At 45.8% G+C, this 18,082-nt stretch overlaps 2 long non-coding RNA genes across 4 annotated transcripts in view; one reads left to right on the plus strand and one right to left on the minus strand.

The window, feature by feature from the left end:
• Positions 1-200: 200 nt before the first annotated feature.
• On the minus strand, positions 201-1,913 carry LOC138682351 (uncharacterized). The gene is made up of 3 exons (XR_011322455.1): positions 1,791-1,913; positions 884-937; positions 201-522 (listed from the first exon to the last, which is right to left on the minus strand). It is a non-coding gene; the product is annotated as an uncharacterized lncRNA (long non-coding RNA).
• LOC138682350 (uncharacterized) overlaps positions 475-18,082 on the plus strand; it is a 35,163-nt gene continuing 17,555 nt past the window's right edge. For 2 of the 3 annotated variants that reach the window (XR_011322453.1, XR_011322454.1), the window contains exons 1-3: positions 475-5,971; positions 7,109-7,240; positions 15,899-17,454. This is a non-coding gene — a long non-coding RNA (uncharacterized lncRNA). The remainder of the gene's footprint in view (positions 5,972-7,108; positions 7,241-15,898; positions 17,455-18,082) is intronic. The other variant, XR_011322452.1, reaches the window with a different exon arrangement.

Consider the following 18,082-nt stretch of genomic DNA (forward strand, 5'->3'; position numbering starts at 1 on the left):
TGCAGAACTGGACTTCAAAATATCTTTACACATAGTTGGAAATCTGACATGAAGTTGAAGGAAATGTACAGCAGCAGCATTCTGATCTCAAGATACTTGTGATTAGTCTCAGCCATGATTCTTAACATCTTAACGTTTGTGTAAATAAGCTTGGGAGTTATAAGAAACTCCAGGTGCATTCAAATGCACTGGAAAGCAGCTGTGAGGCATTGAATTTAATGGCAGAAGGTGTCCATACATCTCTCATTTTTCCTCAAAGACAAGGAGGGCCTTTTGTGGACAAAACCAGGCCACGTGAGGTGTTTTAACTGTGGTTGTAACATGCCAGAGATCTCTGGGGTCATAAAGTGAACACAAGATGATCTTTTTTTAAAAAGCATGCCTATATTAAAACACAGTGGTTAATAAGCAAAGAAACATTGATGACCTCTGTTAAAGCAACTGTCATACTTAAGGAAAAGAAGTTCAGTCTCTGGCCCATTGTCTGAGGTACCCCTGGAATATTCTTCTGGTGATTGTGACCTGTGGGCAACAACTTTCATGAGTTAGAGTCCGTGTCTTTGCACATTTAATCTAACTTTGTCGAAGTGATTTATTAAGCTATACAAAGTTTTAGGATCCACAACATCTGATGGAAAAGTGAATTTTAGCATACCCAGGTGCTACATTAAGGGGGGTGTGTGTGTGTGTTTAAACTTGCTACTTCACAACTTCATTTGATGCCTCTTAAGACTTCTGTTAAAGAAGATGGTGAATAATATCACTTCCATGATAGCTACAGAACTCTGTTGCTCCTTTCCCAGTTTGTTCTCTTTCTGGTTGAGGAAGCAGAGTTTGTTTTGTACAGCAGGTGATCTGTATCTCATCTCATCCTTTTACGTACCTTTTGTCATACCGCTTTCTTGTTTCTGAAAGGTAGAGGCCTGCACCATACACCCTCTTCAAGATGGAGGAACAATGTGGATTAATAGTGATGTAATTTTTTTTTTTCCTCCCACATTTTCTCTTCTTTTCCAAGTATTTCCATATTTCCAAACCTTCTATCTGGCTTTTGAGCAATGAGCTTTTAAACCTATTAATTATCAAGATCTTTTCTGGATCATAACAGTTCTCTCGGAGACCATCATACAGTGTATAATGTTCAAACTTGGAACCCCCATCCCCTGTGCCCGTTTGGGTTTTTTTGCATTATCCACACTGAAACTCATCTGCAGCTTTACTGTCTGTTGCCACAAAATTATTAGCCCCTACAGCAACTCTACAGGGACATTTGTTTTTTTTACCTACACGGAGGAAGGACATTGTTAGAAACCCCTGTCACCTCGCTGTTCGCCTGACTTTTTCCAATCTTTTGTAAGGATGGTTTCCCAGGGCTAGGCAGAGATCTCCGCACGAGCCTACTGGCAGTTTTTGCCCGACCATGACGTGACCGTTTATTGCTGTTCTTTCAGCCTTTTAACGAGTTACTTCTCTGCGGGGGGTGAGGGACCGAAAGAGTTAACGTCTCAAACGCTGAGGCGGGGCAAGGTCTGCGTACCGACGAAACACAGGCGACACCGGATCGGCACCGGCCAGCCCGGGACACCGGCAAGAGGCGGCCCGGGCCGGGCCGGGCCGCGGGGCTCCGCGCTCCGAAAGGCGGGGCGGGGCGGCGCGGGGCGGCTCCGCCTCTGCGGCCGGAGGACAAACAAGGGTCACGCCTGCAGGCCGGGAGGAGCGGCTCTCCTAATGACCCCAGGCCCACCGACCCATTTCCCGAGGGTTCCGAAAGCACAACCCGCGCGTGGCACCTCATCAGCCTCATGAGTGCGAGCGCCCGCCCGAAGGAGTGGCCGGGATGTGATAAAAGAGCGCGAACGGAAGCCTCAGGCGCGCGCGCCCGCCGGAAGCGGGCCTTTGGACTGGCCGGAGCAACGCTGGAGCCAGGAGCGGTGAAACCTTTCTCTTCTCTTTTCCTCTTTCTCTCTCCTTTTCCGTAATTCCCACGCCTCCTCCCTTTAGACACCAACCGCTGACCAAGTCTGGGAGTAGGAGGGGATCCAGCCGCCCCCGGGCTCCTCTCGAGAGGGAGCCTAAAAGGCAAGGGGGCCCGCTCTGAACCCCCTGACCCAGCGGGAGGGCTCCCCTCACTGTCTTGCCTGAACCGATGTGGATGCTTACCGCGGGTCACTGAGGCAGTTCCGTGCCCATTCCTGTTGTGAGAGACCCTGCCAGCTGCCGTGACACCTCCCACATTCGGGCTGCTTCTGCCATCAATAAAGAGTTGAACTGATCATTTGGTGTCGCTTCACCTTAATTTAGCCCGAGGGAATTGCGAACTCGACACCACTCCTCCCTGGTCTGTCCAGCTCGGGTCGTGGCAGCGGGAGAACTGTTCCTGTTGTCCCATGCAACACCGCTGAAGAGCCTTTGGCGAGGGTCTGTCCGGAACAGTTTCTGGGAATCCAAATACCATTTGCCATCGGGTGAATGTCTCGTGTTCACGTGCTCATGGATCGTCCCATATAATTCTAAAGGATTTGTCAGTCATGAGTTTCCTTTACAAAAACCGTGCTGATGTTTTATCTACACTAGTACTTATTCATGTATCCACTAATTCTTCTAGCTAGCTTCTACTAGGAGGCTATTACTAGCATGCCTGGAATGGACATAGGATTTATAAACCTGAAGCTTCCTGAAACCTTTATAAAAATTCATGTTCTGTATGGTACCGTCCAGTCCCCTGGTACCAAGGTGGAACACTACAGCTATTATGCTTATTATTTCATCCCTGAGTCGAGCATTTGAAGGGATACCATATGGTCTAATGACTTGTCATTATTCATTTTGATGGCTTAATTCCTTCTGTAATCTATCCTACAGACATGTCAGTTTAAAAGGCTCTGTAATGCCACTCCTGTAAAGGAAATTTTTAGCACAAAAACTTTTTCAAGCTTGTCTGAAACAAAATGGCTGCAAAAGTCACTTTTTGTGCCCTCCTTATGTTTTGACCATCGGTTGGCCTTACAAACTCTCTGATAGTCTCCCAGTCCCTGATGGGGCTGAGAAAGGAGTCATTGGTTCTCTTCCTGTCTGCAAGTTGTTTTCCCCCAAGCCATATTTCTGGCCTGCCATACTGTGTTTTAATATGACAGTTTGCAACCATGTCTATTTGCTGCATTTCAGCATATCATCCACTTTTTGAGGGATGTCATCCTTCCCCTTTGTCAGAATAGTTATTTTGGATTGGTTCTTAGCCTTTCCTAATAGACAATAAAGCATGATTGTTGATATGATGTCTTTAAATAGTTTTCCTGTCACTAGAAAACATTTTTACTTTTCTAGCTGCACCACTACTTTATCTTTATTTAAAAATAAAGAAGTTTGTTAACTCCCTTTTTGAAACTCTGCCCCATTGTAGTAGCTATCTGGATTTTGTTGCTCTTGCAAGGATGTTGAACTGTGCTTGTGTTTTGATGAATGCTGTTCTGTGCTTTACTTAGGAAAATACAGAGGTTTGTGTGTAACACTCCAAATCATGTACTTTTTAACACCTGTGCCTTTTTTTTTTTTTTAATTGTAAATGTCAGTATCCTGATTGCATGTGGCTTATGATGAAGGGCATACCTCCTGTATAGCATCCTTCTGTTTTTAAGGATTCCTGTAGTTCCTACCGATTCTGAATCCCTCTTCCTTGCACCATTTTTTCTAGCCATGCATGGTCACTCTGCATTTCTGGTCCTCTGTTTGGTAGTGAGAGGATAAAAAACCCCAAACAAAGAAAACAAACCTGTCAGGGAGGCCTTAGCCAAAATATGAAATTGAAGACTAAGGCCTCCCTGACAGTTTTTTTGGGGTTGGGATTTTTTTTGGTTTTTTTGGTTTTTTTATGGACTAAGCTTTCTTTCCAGAAACTCTCCCCTCTTTTCCTACCCGTTTGTATCCACACAAATAAAGACTAATATAACTTCCCTAGCATTTTGGAAAAGTCTGCCCAAACTCCTCCTCAGTTCCTCTTTTCTGCGCTGGGCTGACAAGTCATAATCTGAGGTAATCATATTGCTGATAATCACATTGCGTGTCACTAAAGCCTACCTCTGTCTCCCTTATGATAGCATCTCTGCCCTCAGATGGTATCTTCAGCGACAAAGCCTTTGCTTGCTGAGGAGGATCTGCCCCAGAATTGTTCCCTGTCATCAGACTTGCACTTTCTTACCACACGACTTTCTTCCTCTTTCACAGTGCAGGTGTTGCCAGCTAAAGTTGCTGTCACTGAGGGTGTCATTGAACAGTCTCCCCTAGTTCCTTGGCCTCAAGATCCAGACTTTTTCCAAGAGGATCCCGCATTGCCTGTGTCCTTCGCCCCTGGGACTGGTAATTCTACAGACATTGGTGCAATGGATTTGGAATCCATTTGATTGATGTGATGGGATGGAGGTGATAGTGGGAGTTGTAATAACCATTTATTTCCCCATTGCACGGATGCCTTGTCTTGCATCAGAGTTGTTCAGATGGTCAAGCTGTGATAATGGAACTTTTTCAGCACAGCTAAGGTTTTGCCCATCATCAAAGAAGGTGGATGGTTTTATAAAATACCTATAAAAAATAATAAATCTTTTTTTAAACAGAAATCAGCTCCAGAAGAGAACAAAACTGGCTCTACCCAGAATGAGTAAAGTAGGCTAGAAGAGATAATTCAAAACTGAATGCCTCCTCCAATTAGCTAGCTACGCTTTTTGCCATTTTGTTATTGTGTTTCTTGATCTACCAGGGGTTGTTCTTTTGCTTAAACACAATTTGTCAGGACATAAATGCATATAGGTTCCATGAGAAACGTCAAACCACATGATATTCTTGCAAGTTGGGTTTTAGAATCTCTTTTATCTGAAGGAGACAAATGCTCAGAAACAGGGAAAATGATTCCTTTTCTGAAGCAGGAATGCTGGACAGAAAGAAAGGTCTTCCAGAGTTGTTTTTGTTAGGGCTACTTTTTTGTGCCTTTTCTAATGGGGGCTATTACAATTCTGAGAGAGAAGGAAAGTTGCTCTAATGTGTGCCATCTGTTCAGGGACTTGAAAGGCTGGCTATCTGACTGCAGTGGCTGGCAGGACAGGAGGTGACAGGGATTTTGCACTTTTCCTCTAGGATGGTGGTAGTTTACAATTGCTTTTGAGGACTGGCATAGCCAAGGGGTACGACATGAAAGAATTATGCTCGAAGTTCTTTTGTGCAGGCTTTAGAGACTTCTGATCATTTTTCAAGTTTAGAGAGAGCAGCTTGTGTCATACTTGTGTAACTGAGCTGTTTGGCTTTCTCAGAGATAGCAGAGCTAATAAGCTTGAGATGCTCCTGTCTGTATGCTGCCACCTTTAGAAACAAAACCAGCTTGGATGTTCTTACTCGGAAATATGTCTGTTAATAAAGCTTAAGTGACCTTGTAACAGTAGGTCTAGTCTTGAGTATGAAAAAAATCATGTCCAGTTATGCAGTTTGGGTTCCTTTGCTTTCCTTTAGGAATCTGAGACTAAGGCTCTTGGTTGTTTTTTGGGTTGGTTTGGGTGTAGGTTCCCCCCCACCTCCATTTGTGTGTGTGTTTTTCTTCCTCCTTCCCAATTCCTCCCTGAGATGGCAAGAAGTAGAAAGCTGTTTTGTTTTCTAGTTCAGGGTGCCTGGAGACAAAATGCTGGAATGCATATCTTTGGAGCATAACATAAAGAGCATGGCTTATACCTAGAAATAACTTTTATTTTCTGACACTGCTTTTTATGGTTCATTCCTGCTGTCAGTTGGCAACAGCCAGAAGAGCCAAGAATGCTCTGTGAGGCACCGTGTAAACTCCACACCTTGAGGTTCTTGTTTTAAGGAGTACTAGCCAAGCTGCAGAGTCTGCCTTCTGGCAGCAGTGAGGATACGTGAACAGACCTGGCTATCTCTGTGTATTTGGAAGCATAATGGAAAATTGACTGCTGAATTCCCACACAGTTTCTGAAGGGTGAGAATCTAAGCCTTAGCTAGGTTTCTAAGTGCCGTTTGAAGGACAAAACTGGAAAAAAGAGTGTGCGAGTTAAACAAAACTATGATTGCAGATGGTGTCATCCCCCCATCCACCCTGCTTTTAAATTACTCCAGACATGAAACACTGTGTGATCATATCACATTTGCTACAACTTCCTGTGGTGTGTTTCCAGATGTTCTAGCTGTCCTGTAATGAAAGCTTATCCTGAAGGATGGAATCCATTCTGGGGTAGAGGAGGACAAGCCTGCATAAGGCTTGTATACCACCTAACCTGTTAGAAAGTGAAAATAGTGCTGCTGTCATTTTAGGGTATGAATTGCATCCCTGGCACTTAAGAATTTACCTTGGATTTCTCTGAATTACTTCTGCTAGATGATTAAAACATTCGCGATGGGTAAACTAATAACTAGTTCTGTTTCAGGCAGAATTGCTGTGTGGTGAACTATATACGCCTGTACTTACTATACATGGGTGAGGCTAAATAATTTTAAGTCCAGTTTTTGTGGAGAAAAATTGTATTGAGAGTCTTGATTTTTAGCTGAAAGCTATGAATTTTAATCCTAGAAAATGGAAAAGAAAGGAATTAAAACTTCAGATTTTTCTTTAATTTTTTTCGTCTTGCACTGAGATCTAGTAGCCTGTGCGTTAAGTGTGTGCTTACCATGCAGTGGAGAAAACATGAGAGCATTCACAGAAGCTTTTCTCCGTGTTGAACTGCATATATACATAACCATAGCTTGGCACAGAATGATAAAAGATTTGCTACCAGGTGAAAATTAGTAAAAAGACCAGGATATTTTTTTTTTTTAAATCAGATTTTTATTTGAAGTTCTGCATTGTTTCATATTCATAGATGATATTTGTGTTTTTAAAGTTTGTGTTTTCACTAATTTATAGTAAATTGATGTAGTAACTCAAAGTTTGGTATTTCCATTTGTCTTCTTCAAGCCAGCTATGGTGCTTTAGGGCCTTGTAAGACTTCCAAATGGAGGAGCTAATATTGCTCACAGTGGTGCTACAAGTCCTCCTGCAGCAGGAGTGCAGCATAGTTAAAGAGGAAGGCGGGGAGTGGGGAGAAGGCTTCAAAACAAACTGTTTTACTGTATTTTGCAGATAGTAGTCTATGAAGAGGACACCTCTTGAAGAGATAACAGCTCTGTATAGAGTCCTGGTTGTGGTTAGAAGCTTTGGTAGTGCAACGGTATATGGAAGTCCTAACTGTGACACAGAACGTCACTGTACAAGGTATTGTATGGAAACACTATTTAAAAAAAAAAAAAAAATTAGGTACAGGCAGTAAATTTTCATCCCACTATTTCCACTGACAAATCCCCAGCATGGCTGGGGAAGGACGAAAACAATTTCTGTTTTTCAAATGCTGAAGAACTCAGGTGATGCCTCTTGAAAACATATCAGCATCATTTGGTGGCTCTTGACTGTTTGGTCTGCTGTCAACAATCATAGAATAGTTTGGGTTGGAAGGGGCCTTTACAGGTCATGTAGCCCAACCCCCCTTGCAATGAGCAGGGACATCTTCAACTAGATCAGGTTGCTCAGAGCTCCGTCCAACCTGACCTTGAATATTTCAAGGGATGGGGCATCTACCACCTCTCCGGGCAACCTGGTCCAGTGTTTCACCACCCTCATCGTAAAAAAATTCTTCCTTATGTCTAGTCTGAATCTGCCCTCTTTTACTGTAAGACCCTTACCCTTGTCCCATCACAACAGGCCCTACTAAAGAGTTTGTCCCCATCTTTCTTTTAAGCCCCCTTTAAGTACTGAAAGGCTGCAGTAGGGTCTCCCCGGAGCCTTCTCTTCTCCAGGCTGAACAACCCCAACTTTCTCAGCCTTTCCTCACAGGAGAGGTGCTCTTCCCTCTGATGGTTTTTGTGGCCCTCCTCTGGACCCACTCCAGCAGGTTGTTGTGTTTTAACCCCAGCCAGCAACTAAGCACCACGCAGCCGCTCACTTACTCCCGGCCCACCCAGTGGGATGGTGGAGAAAATGAGAAAAAGAAAAAAAAAAAAAGTAAAACTTGTGGGTTGAGATAAGAACAGTTGAATAGAACAGAAAGGAAGAAACTAATAACGATAATGATAATAATAAAATGACAATAATAATAACAAAAAGATTGGAATATACAAGTGATGCACAATGCAATTGCTCACCACTTGCTGACTGATGCCCAGTTAGTTCCCAAGCAGCGATTCCCCTGAGTCCCACTCCCCCCAGTTTATATACTGGGCATGATGTCACATGGTATGGAATACCCCTTTGGCCAGTTTGGGTCAGCTGCCCTGGCTGTGTCCCCTCCCAACTTCTTGTGCCCCTCCAGCGTTCTTGCTGGCTGGGCATGAGAAGCTGGAAAATCCTTGACTTGGTCTAAACACTACTTAGCAGCAACTGAAAACATCAGTGTGTTGTCAACGTTCTTCTCATACTGAACCCAAAACATAACACTGTACCAGCTACTAGGAAGACAATTAACTCTCCCAGCCAAAACCAGGACACAGGTCAAGGTCTTTCCTGTGCTGAGGATTCCAGAGCTGGATGCAGTACTGGAGGTGGGGTCTCACCAAAGTGGAGTTAGAGGGGCAGAATCCCCTCCCTCAACCTGCTGGCCATGCTGCTTTGATGCAGCCCAGGATACGGTTGGCTTTCAGGGCTGCGAGTGCCCGTTGCCAGCTCATGTCCAGTTTTTCATCCACTGGTACCCCCAAGTCCTTCTCTGCAGGGCTGCTTTCAATCCTTTCATATACTGGGGGTTCTTTGTTTCATTATGAAGAGTTTCTGTAGGAAAGATTTTAGAAAGAAAAATATATATATTTTTTTCTAATTACAAATACTTGTATTATTGCAGTTAGGAGAGCCAAACACCTCTTGACAGTAACAGGTGAGAGTCATAAAGGCTAGGGGCTAAGGCTGGGGATAAAGGAAGTAACGGCTAGTATTTTTATTTTTTTTAAAGAAAGCTTGATTACTGCCTTAAACTGAAGGTCATTTTCTGTCTTCTGCCTTATTCGAAAGGGAAGTAAGCTTTTTTTTTATTCCAGTTTTTGTCATCATGTGTTGTGTCAATTTGATAAACCAACATGTAAATGCCACTGCTTCAAAATTCAAAGAAGTATATACATTTTAACATGTAACTTTTCTTTTACCTTGATGCTGCCCCCCAGCCAGTTATGGACCTTCTAGGAATGCATTCCCAAATAGACTCAGGAGTATTAAACCTTGTGGTTGTTATGAGAAGCTTTGAATCCAGGGAGGAGAAAAGGAAAGGAGCGCTTAAAAATTATTTTCTGATGTTCATTTTGTAATGATATTTGTCTTGACTAAGTATTAATTCTTCCCAAGTTGAATTCTTCTATGCATTTCTCCATCAGTTTCATTCTTCAAAGCATAATTAGCATACAAATTTTTAATAATTTCTTTCCTCTTAGGAAGTGGTTCTAAACAATGAGTTAACACTTGTGAGTGCCTTTTTCAAACAAATAAAACCTGGAATGAATGTATGGTGCCTGGTGGCAGGTCTGTCCCTACCTTCCTGCTTTCAGAGCACCTGGGAGTTTTCTCTGTATGCTTAGCGATCCAGCATATGTGCACACAACAGTGTTTGTAAGTTAATGGTACCCTGACAAATAAAGCCGTTTTGAATGTCCTGACACGTGTGTACAAAAATAACCTCTACTGAGCCACCTAATGCTGGTGTAGGAGTACAGAGAAAGGTGGGGCAGTAAGCTTCTAATGCTGACACAGTTTGGCATGAGGAGGACACTTTTTGTTCCAAGTGCTCTGTCAGGATGGCTGTCTCTCTTGTTTAATGTGTTATATGTAGTATCTCTATAAAACCATTGCCTCGTTAGAAAAGTTTCAGTGACATTCTTAGCGAGGTGCAACATTTCAGCAGTCCCTTTTGTACAGCAGGATGTCTTAGGGTGTGCCTTGCATGTGTGTGTTCTCACAGATGGGTTGGCCACGTAACACTGGACAGTCATTTCTGAGCGGAAGAAAAACATCTGACCTTGCTTACCAGGGCAGGGGACCAGCGGGGGGATCAATGACTTTGAGAGAGAGAGGGTGCCAGGAAGTTGGTAGGCTTGAGTGCTGTCCAAAATCAGAACACCAAGATGTATGTGGGGGTATGTGCTGGAGGTGGGTCAAGGTAAGGGAGTGGAGTACTGGGTACTCCAGAGTCCCCCAGAGGATCAGGGTGAGAATAAGACCCCTGTGCAGTTAAGGATGAGGAATGCAGAGAGATCTGGTGGGAAAGCTAGCCCAGGACCTTGCAGCGGGTTTTGACTGTGCCTTAGTACTGAATGATGTAGCTTTGGATCCATAAATGGGTTCTACTCATTGTGCTTTCAGCTGCGTTAAAAACTGAAGGTTCAGTATTCTTCACTTATGGTTTATTGTTTGGAGTTTGTTCTTGAGGGTTTCTCACTCAGGAGCCGTGGTTCATGACTTTATTTTATTGGAGTTATTTACCAGTCAGGGTTTGCAGTTTCCTCATTTACTGATCAGGGCACAGGATTTAAAATCTAACCTCATCTGTAGACTTCAAATCCCCAATGACCGCTTGGGTTCCAAGGTTTACAGTTTACCACTCTGGGGTTCAGGGTTGATGACTTACTGTTAAATGGAAAGGTCTAAATCCTTAGATAATAAACTCTAAGCTCTAAACAGTACACTGGGAACCCTTCTTCAGGGTTTGAAACTGTAGTGCACTGGACATAGTCTGAGTGCCTTTCTTACAGGGATCACAAAGAAACCCATGTAATGTATTGATTAAAATTCCATTTATTGAAGCTAACACCAGAAGGAAGAAGAGGCTTATATAGATAATCTTACGTCCTTCAGACGCTGGGAACCCCGAGTTGTGAGGTCACAGGGACCTCCGATTAGGGCACGGCATGTGGTGCAATTCCCACCTGTGGAGAGGTTCCACTGACAACTTGGTCTTTTGAGCTCTTACAGCGTTTTTCTTAGAACAAAATAATACCATTCTTCATTTCTGCTGTCAAACAAAAGGATGTTCACTTGAGAACCTGTTGCTTCACTTTATGATGGAGACAAGGACATGTAATTGCCAGTAGCAGGAGCTGTCTACAGGCTCCTTTGTTATGATTAGCTGGCTGAGGTTATCCTGTGAACAAGGGGTATATGCAGCACAACAGAGGCTTGAAGACTAAGCTCTATTTGCAGCATTGCACAGTGTCAGGCCTGTGTCTTCTCACATTAACTGTTCTATGGACCACTGATTCCTCAGTATACAGTAGTCTCCTGGTTAGGATCACTGCAGTAACCTCTCCCTTTGACACTGAGCATTCACTTGTGTGTTCAGATCTGAGGTCTGTCTGATACAGTGGAAGCGCGACCTTTTCAGTTAGACTGCTGAGGTGGCGGGTGACTTAAGAGCTGTGTTTCTTGCAGGGCTCTAGCCTTAGGGGTGGGGCAGAAGCACAGACATGCAAGAGCAAGATTTTTCCTCTCAAACATAAGATCTGAATCCTGTCCCTGAAGGAAAAAGCAGAGAGACGCTGGCAGCTGCTTAGTGACGTGCTGCTTCAGGGGCAGCAGCAGGAGTTGGACCCTTGCCCACTGGGCTAATGAATGCTGGTCTGGTAACGACTCTTAAGGTGTTGCAAGAGAAGAGGGGAATGTATTGGCACTGAGTCTCATGGTAGACTTAACTCCCAGGTGTTTTTTTATGTGCCTTAAATACTAAACAATTGCTTTACTCTTCGCACTCTTGGTTGTGGTTCCTGCAGTCCCTTTAGACTTGAAAGTGCCAGAAGACGGTTCCTGAGAGAAAGAGGTTATCCACGGGGTCCAAAGCGGTGGGGGCTGGTGCCTAGGTCTCTTGGACCCTTTTGAGGTCCCTGGGGGTTCCCAGAGAACCCCGGTCCCATTCATGCAGTTGTGGGGGATTTCCTTTGCGTTGCCATGAACACTTGGCTCTTGGTAGCATTTCCCATTGGGTAGCCAGGGCCCCTCCAGGCCTGTGTGAGGTCTGCAGGCTGCTCCGGAGTTTGCCTGTGGCAACCCAAGATGTCCCTAGCGTGCCTGGGGCTGAGGCCTACTTGGTGGGGCTGAGACATAGGGTTTTCACAGGGACATAGTGTGCCTGCACTCAGCTTCCCATCAGCCACATTGATCCCTGCAGCATGCCTTATGGCCCTTTTGGTGTTCCCCAGAGTCCTCGCTCAATTTGCCCTCTGAAGCCCTCAATTTGCATTTTGGGTTGCCTCCAAGGCCTCTGCCTGCCTTTCTGCATGCCCCTGGGCCGTGGCTTTTGTCTTGCAGTATGCCACAAAGTTTTCTTGTTAGCTTTCTCCCCTGTCCCAGGAGTTTTCTAGGTGCTTTTTGGTGTGCTCCAGGGTCACTGTTTTCCTTTTGGTGTGCCCCAGGCCACCCCCTTTACTTTTCTGTGCCCCCAGAGTCCTCTGTTTCCCTGTCATCCCCTAGTGTTTTTCTTTTTTTCCTTTCGTTGCTCAGCAGAGCTCTCCATTTGTTCTCTTGTCACCTTTAATACTATCTCTTTCTCCTTTGTGTGCATCCAAGGACTTTCCTTTTTGTGTTCAGCTAGTTGCTCTCAGGAGCTGGAGCACACCTCTGTTACCTAGGTAGCCCCAGCTGTCGCCAGTGGGGCTAACGGCAGTGGCCCTGTGTTGTGGTTTAACCCCAGCCAGCAACTAAGCACCACGCAGCTGCTCACTCACCCCCCCCCCCCGCCCAGTGGGATGGGGGAGAAAATCAGGAAAGGAAGCAAAACCCTTGGGTTGAGATAAGAACAGTTTAATAGAACAGAAAAGAAGAAACTAATAGTGATAACACTAATAAAATGACAGCAGCAATAATAAAAGGATTGGAATGTACAAATGATGCGCAGTGCAATTGCTCACCACCTGCCAATTGACACCCAGCTAGTCCCCGAGTGGCGATTCCCTGCCCCCACCCCCAGTTCCTATACTAGATGGGGCGTCGCATGGTATGGAATACCCTGTTGGCCAGTTTGTGTTAGCTGCCCTGGCTGTGTCCTGTGCCAACTTCTTGTGCCCCTCCAGCTTTCTCACTGGCTGGGCATGAGAAGCTGAAAAATCCTTGACTTTAGTCTAAACACTACTTAGCAACAACTGAAAACATCAGTGTTATCAATATTCTTCGCATACTGAACTCAAAATATAGCACCGTACCAGCTACTAGGAAGACAGTTAATTCTATCCCAGCTGAAACCAGGACACCCTGTAATTCCCATGGGCTACAGCTGTGGGTGCTGGGGTAGGTGGGAGGGGTTGTGGCTGAGGCTGGAAGGCTACGCTGCTCACAGAGGGGCTGCTGGCTGGGCCTGTGCTGCAGGAAGTCTGGGACAACGGAGCCTCCTCCTCTTCTGAGCATCGCTGGCCAGGATTGAGACTCTGCCTGGAACCACGGAGAAGGTGAGCAGGGGCTGGCGGAGGTTTGTGCTCAGGGCTGCAGGCCTTGCACATGCAGGGGCATCCCACCGGGATGATGCTCGAGGAGAGGGGAGCAGCGCCTGCTTGGAGGGCGGCTTGGGGCCCTGGGGGGGGAAGATGGTGCGCAGGGGCAGCGCGGAGGCCGCTCCCAGGCGTGCGGGGCTTACCGGGTGTCGGGAGCGGCCGGAGTGGGTCTGGGTGGGGGTGGAGGTTGCCGAGGGGCCGTAGCAGTGCTGCGGAGCAACCCGGGTCAGGTCGTCGACGTACCGCGGGGAGGGGGGATCCCTAGGAAAAGGCAGCCCGAAGCAGTTTCCGGAGCATGTGCGGTGGGGGCTGCCCTGGGCCGGGACCGTGCCAGAGCGGGGGGCGGTGCCGGACGCGTAGCGGGTGGGCGTGTCCGCCGGCTGCGGCAGTGTCGGAGCCGGGCGGGGGGCGATTGCGGGGGAGCCCTGGGCCAGCGCTGGGGTTCCCGGAGCTGAGGTCAGGGCTCGGCGGAGACTTCCGGGTCTCGTTTGGGCGCGGGGGGGAGGACAGCGTCCCCATAGGGTTAATGCTCAAAGAAGGCTGCGGCCCACGGCTTGCTGGGAGGTGAAGCCGTCCGGCTCTCGGCTTCCGGGCGGAGGTATCCGCGGGGCATTCTGGGAGCTATAGTTTCCCGGTACGGAGGTTCCGGACGACCGTCTTCCTCCGCGGGGCGTGCCGGGACCTGTAGTCTTTCGGCACCGAGTTTCCGTAAGGCCCTCTTGTTTCGCTGGGCTTGCCGGGAGTTGTAGTTTTCCGTCACTGGGCTGCCGGGTGGCCATGATGGTTTGCCACGCATGCCGGAAACCGTAGTCTTCGGGCACTCCGCTTCCGAGCGGGTGTGTTGTTTTGGCGGACGCCTTATCTCTCTTCTAAGGGGAGCCCGTGCTGTTTTAAAACCGCACCTTATTGCAAAAAGGGACAAAATAAGACCAAACATAGAACATAATGCTCAGGAGGGTCAGGATGGCCAACCCCACCTTCGGTGCATCCTGACCTGGGTAGGGCTTGATGCGCGGCACTGTCAGTCATGGTTGAGAGATGGGGTGGGACAAACCGACGCCAGCAGGGCAAATCCGAGCTGAAGCAGGCAGATCCGGCAAGTAAAACAGATTGTCCAAAACCTCCAAGGTTTTTGCTAATCCCCTAAACCCCCTGGTGAGGCAGCGGACCCCCCAAAAAGGTGTAATGAACTGTGGCAGAAAGCCTTAGTGCTAGGCATACCTCTGGTAGCTATACAAGGCCAACTGACTGGGGCTAAGTCTGATCCAGGCTTTTCAAAAACAAGGGGGTCACGGGGAATCTGGAACAAACCAAACAACCATCTGCCCCCAAAGACCCTGCAAATAACTCCTTTAGACTCCTTGGGGAGGAACTGCAAATCTTGAAGCCAGAAAACGAGTCAGTCCCACATGGCAACTTGAGCTGCCTGTCCGGAGGGTTGAAGCTTATCGATGGGATAACACAGACGGCCCTCACATTTATGTCCCTGTCAGCCCCCAAAGGCAGTTAGTAAAATGTTTAATTGACAGAGGAGCTCAAATTTCAATAATCTTAAGTTTGGATGCCCAAAGAACTTAAGGTAAGCCCAGTCAACAAAGGGTTAAAACAACTGGATTTACTGGCAAAAGTAAAATGTGCCCTGTAGTAGCTGAATTAAATTTGTTATTGCTAGGGGAGGAAAGGATATCAAGACACCAATTAGCAGTAGTTTCAGGGAAAGAAAGGGTTAGGCTTTGATGTATTACAGGGACAAGTCTGGAAATTGCTGGACAGTAGTGTTTGGTCTTTTGGCCGCCTGAAGCGTCCTTGGTTAGCTGAGCCAAAATTAGCAGCTACCCATAGGCGTCAGTTAACTGGCGTAGTTCGCTTACTGCGAGCTGCACCCACCCTGCCTGACTCAAAAATAACTAAGGTTCCTCAGTATCCTATCTCAGCTGCTGCCTGGATGGGTATTGCAGAGGTCATAGCTGACCTAGGAAAAAGCCACATTATCTCCTGAATGTACTCCCCATATAATTCCCCAGTGTGGCCAGTTAAAACAACGAGATGGGAGGTGGAGCCTAATGATAGAAGACTATAGAAAGTGAAATGCAAACACCACCCCTCTTAGAGCCGCCATCCAGAACATTGCGACATTAACCACCACCCTCCAGGCTGCTGCTCACCCCTGGATGGCAGTACTAGATATAAAAGATATGTTCTTTATGGTGCTGCTGTAGGAGGAGGATAAAAGATTTGCTTTTACCTGGGATGGGATACAATTTACTTTTAATAGGCTTCCTCAGGGCTATAACCATTCACCCACTATAGCTCAGTGAAGCTAAACATCACATTAGTGCTAGGTGGATATATCCTAGCTACTAACTGGAAGAGGTAACCAGTCTGGAAACCTCCCCACTGGGACCTGTATTATCTTTTCTTTCAGGAACAACACCCAGGACAACACCAGAATGCCTCCCTTGGAGATCAGATTGATCATCGGAGGAATGTTCGTTCTTCTTGAGGGGAGTAATCATCACCAGCATGAACCAGATCTAGTTTACCCCTAGACAAGCCTGATGCATGGGTGAAGGCCCTCACTGCTTTTATTTGTGCTAATCAGTATGATTAACTGTAGTACATTCTGCATCATATGTGTTTAAAATCAATGGAAGTACAGGAATAGCAGGAAACTAGACACAAAATTTAACAGTAACAATCACTAGCAAACAATACAGCAGGGAGCAAAAAATTGAAAGGGGGTAAAGGAAGATAGCACTTTATTATCCCACAAGGTAGAGACTTCTCTATTAGATGTGATGTGTTAAATTACACAAACAGAAACACCCTTCTGACTGTTAAAATGATGAATCAGCCAGAAACAAAAATTAGAACTATGCTGTTGGCAGCACCCAATACGTGTAATGGACTTTACCCCTGACAAATTGCTGAGAGAGGTAGTGTGTCTGTGGTGGACCAGTAGTGGTAAACAGAGACTAGCCTTGACATTTATCCTAATACCTATCCCCATACTACCTTAGCCGCCACAATGCATTTCACTGCCTCTGAAACCCCCGATAAAACTGTTATGTGGCTATCTCCACAAATTTTCATGACTGGACCTTATGCTATTAAATGTACAGTACAGCAACAAGTCATATTTAACCTGTCATGGTCCCTAAAAAGGGTAGGACTGTCCATGTCTCAGCTAATACTATAAAGGCTCAAGATATTTGCTTAGATTCAGAACAAAGTATCTGTCATTTTGAAATCTACCCTGAAGAAGCAACTGACTCTATGGTAGTTTATATAGGGAATGGATGTGTCTGTGTAAGAACACTTTGTGAAAACTTAATTATTGATGGAAATTTTACCAATAATGTATCCAATCAATCAAATGTATGTGTTTGTAACTTTGTAAACACTACTGGATGTGACTTTAATTATACAGGCCCAGTGACCTCATATGCATTGTTAAAAGAGAATTATGCACTGTATTAAGACCTTCTGCCTTCCTCCATCAGAATGAACTTGATGCTGCTTCACAAGCTACTGAAAATGAAGCCTTACAAGCCTTATCACAAAAAGGACAACAACAAAGCAAACCCACCCACTCTGACTGAGTTACCAGTACTTCAGTTCAGGCATCACTGGCAAATAAGCCTGACTGCCCTGTTGTGCAAACCTTGAGAAATTGTGCTAAGCCACATCTTCTCAGGAACTTAAGGGATTTCTTACCAGTAGCAAACAGTACCATCCTGAGTTAGGACTAGACGAAACTAAAACTGCTATGGCTGCACACCTGCATGTATGCCAAAGGGAAATTTGACTACAATTCAATTATTTTACACTATAAATATCTGTAGCCCGCCAGGGCCCGTTGAGCTCTCCTCTACGGCAGGAGGCTGCACAGTGGTGATCGCCCTTTGAGTAGGGATGCCTTTCAAGGTTACTCCTCGAGGTCATGAGATCCCTTACCTGGCATCTGTTATCTACAGTGAGGTAAGTGACATTTTATATTAGATCTAAAGCACACTGTATACAAGCTATAGCTTAATTATTAGAAGTGTAGTAAGTAGTAGAGTGTTTGACCACTGCTTAATTATTGATTAATCACCATTTGATTAGCATTTAATCATTGCTTAATCACACTTTAATAAAACCTTTTTGTTACCCCCACAACAATGACTTCTCTTAATAATTCACCCGTGACAACCTCCTGTGGGACCCCTCTGTTGGCCCTCTTGCCTCTGCTAGGTCATCTGTAGTCTGCTCAGAATACCTCCCCAGGTCCTCATTGTGCCCTAGAGACTGTTTTGCCCCTCTAGTACCCCTTAGGACCTCTCCAGTCTGCTTGGGAGCTTTCCTGAAGCTTTGCATGTGCCACACAGCCCTCTTCTGGTTCTATGGTCGCCTTTGGACCCCTCTAGCCCCCTCAGCACCCCTTCTGAGGCTCTTCTTATTATCTGCTTCTACTTATTGGTCCTCTAGCCTCTTGTGTTCCCAAAGGTGTAAACTACAGTTTCTGATGCATTTTTTTTGTGCCTTCCAACCCTCCTTCCAGGACATATTTCTTCTACCTCATTTGGTGTTATATAGAATGTGTTCCTGGTATAATCATAGAACGATA

Source organism: Haliaeetus albicilla, chromosome 27, assembly GCF_947461875.1.
Source record: "Haliaeetus albicilla chromosome 27, bHalAlb1.1, whole genome shotgun sequence".
NCBI classification, from domain to species: domain Eukaryota; kingdom Metazoa; phylum Chordata; class Aves; order Accipitriformes; family Accipitridae; genus Haliaeetus; species Haliaeetus albicilla.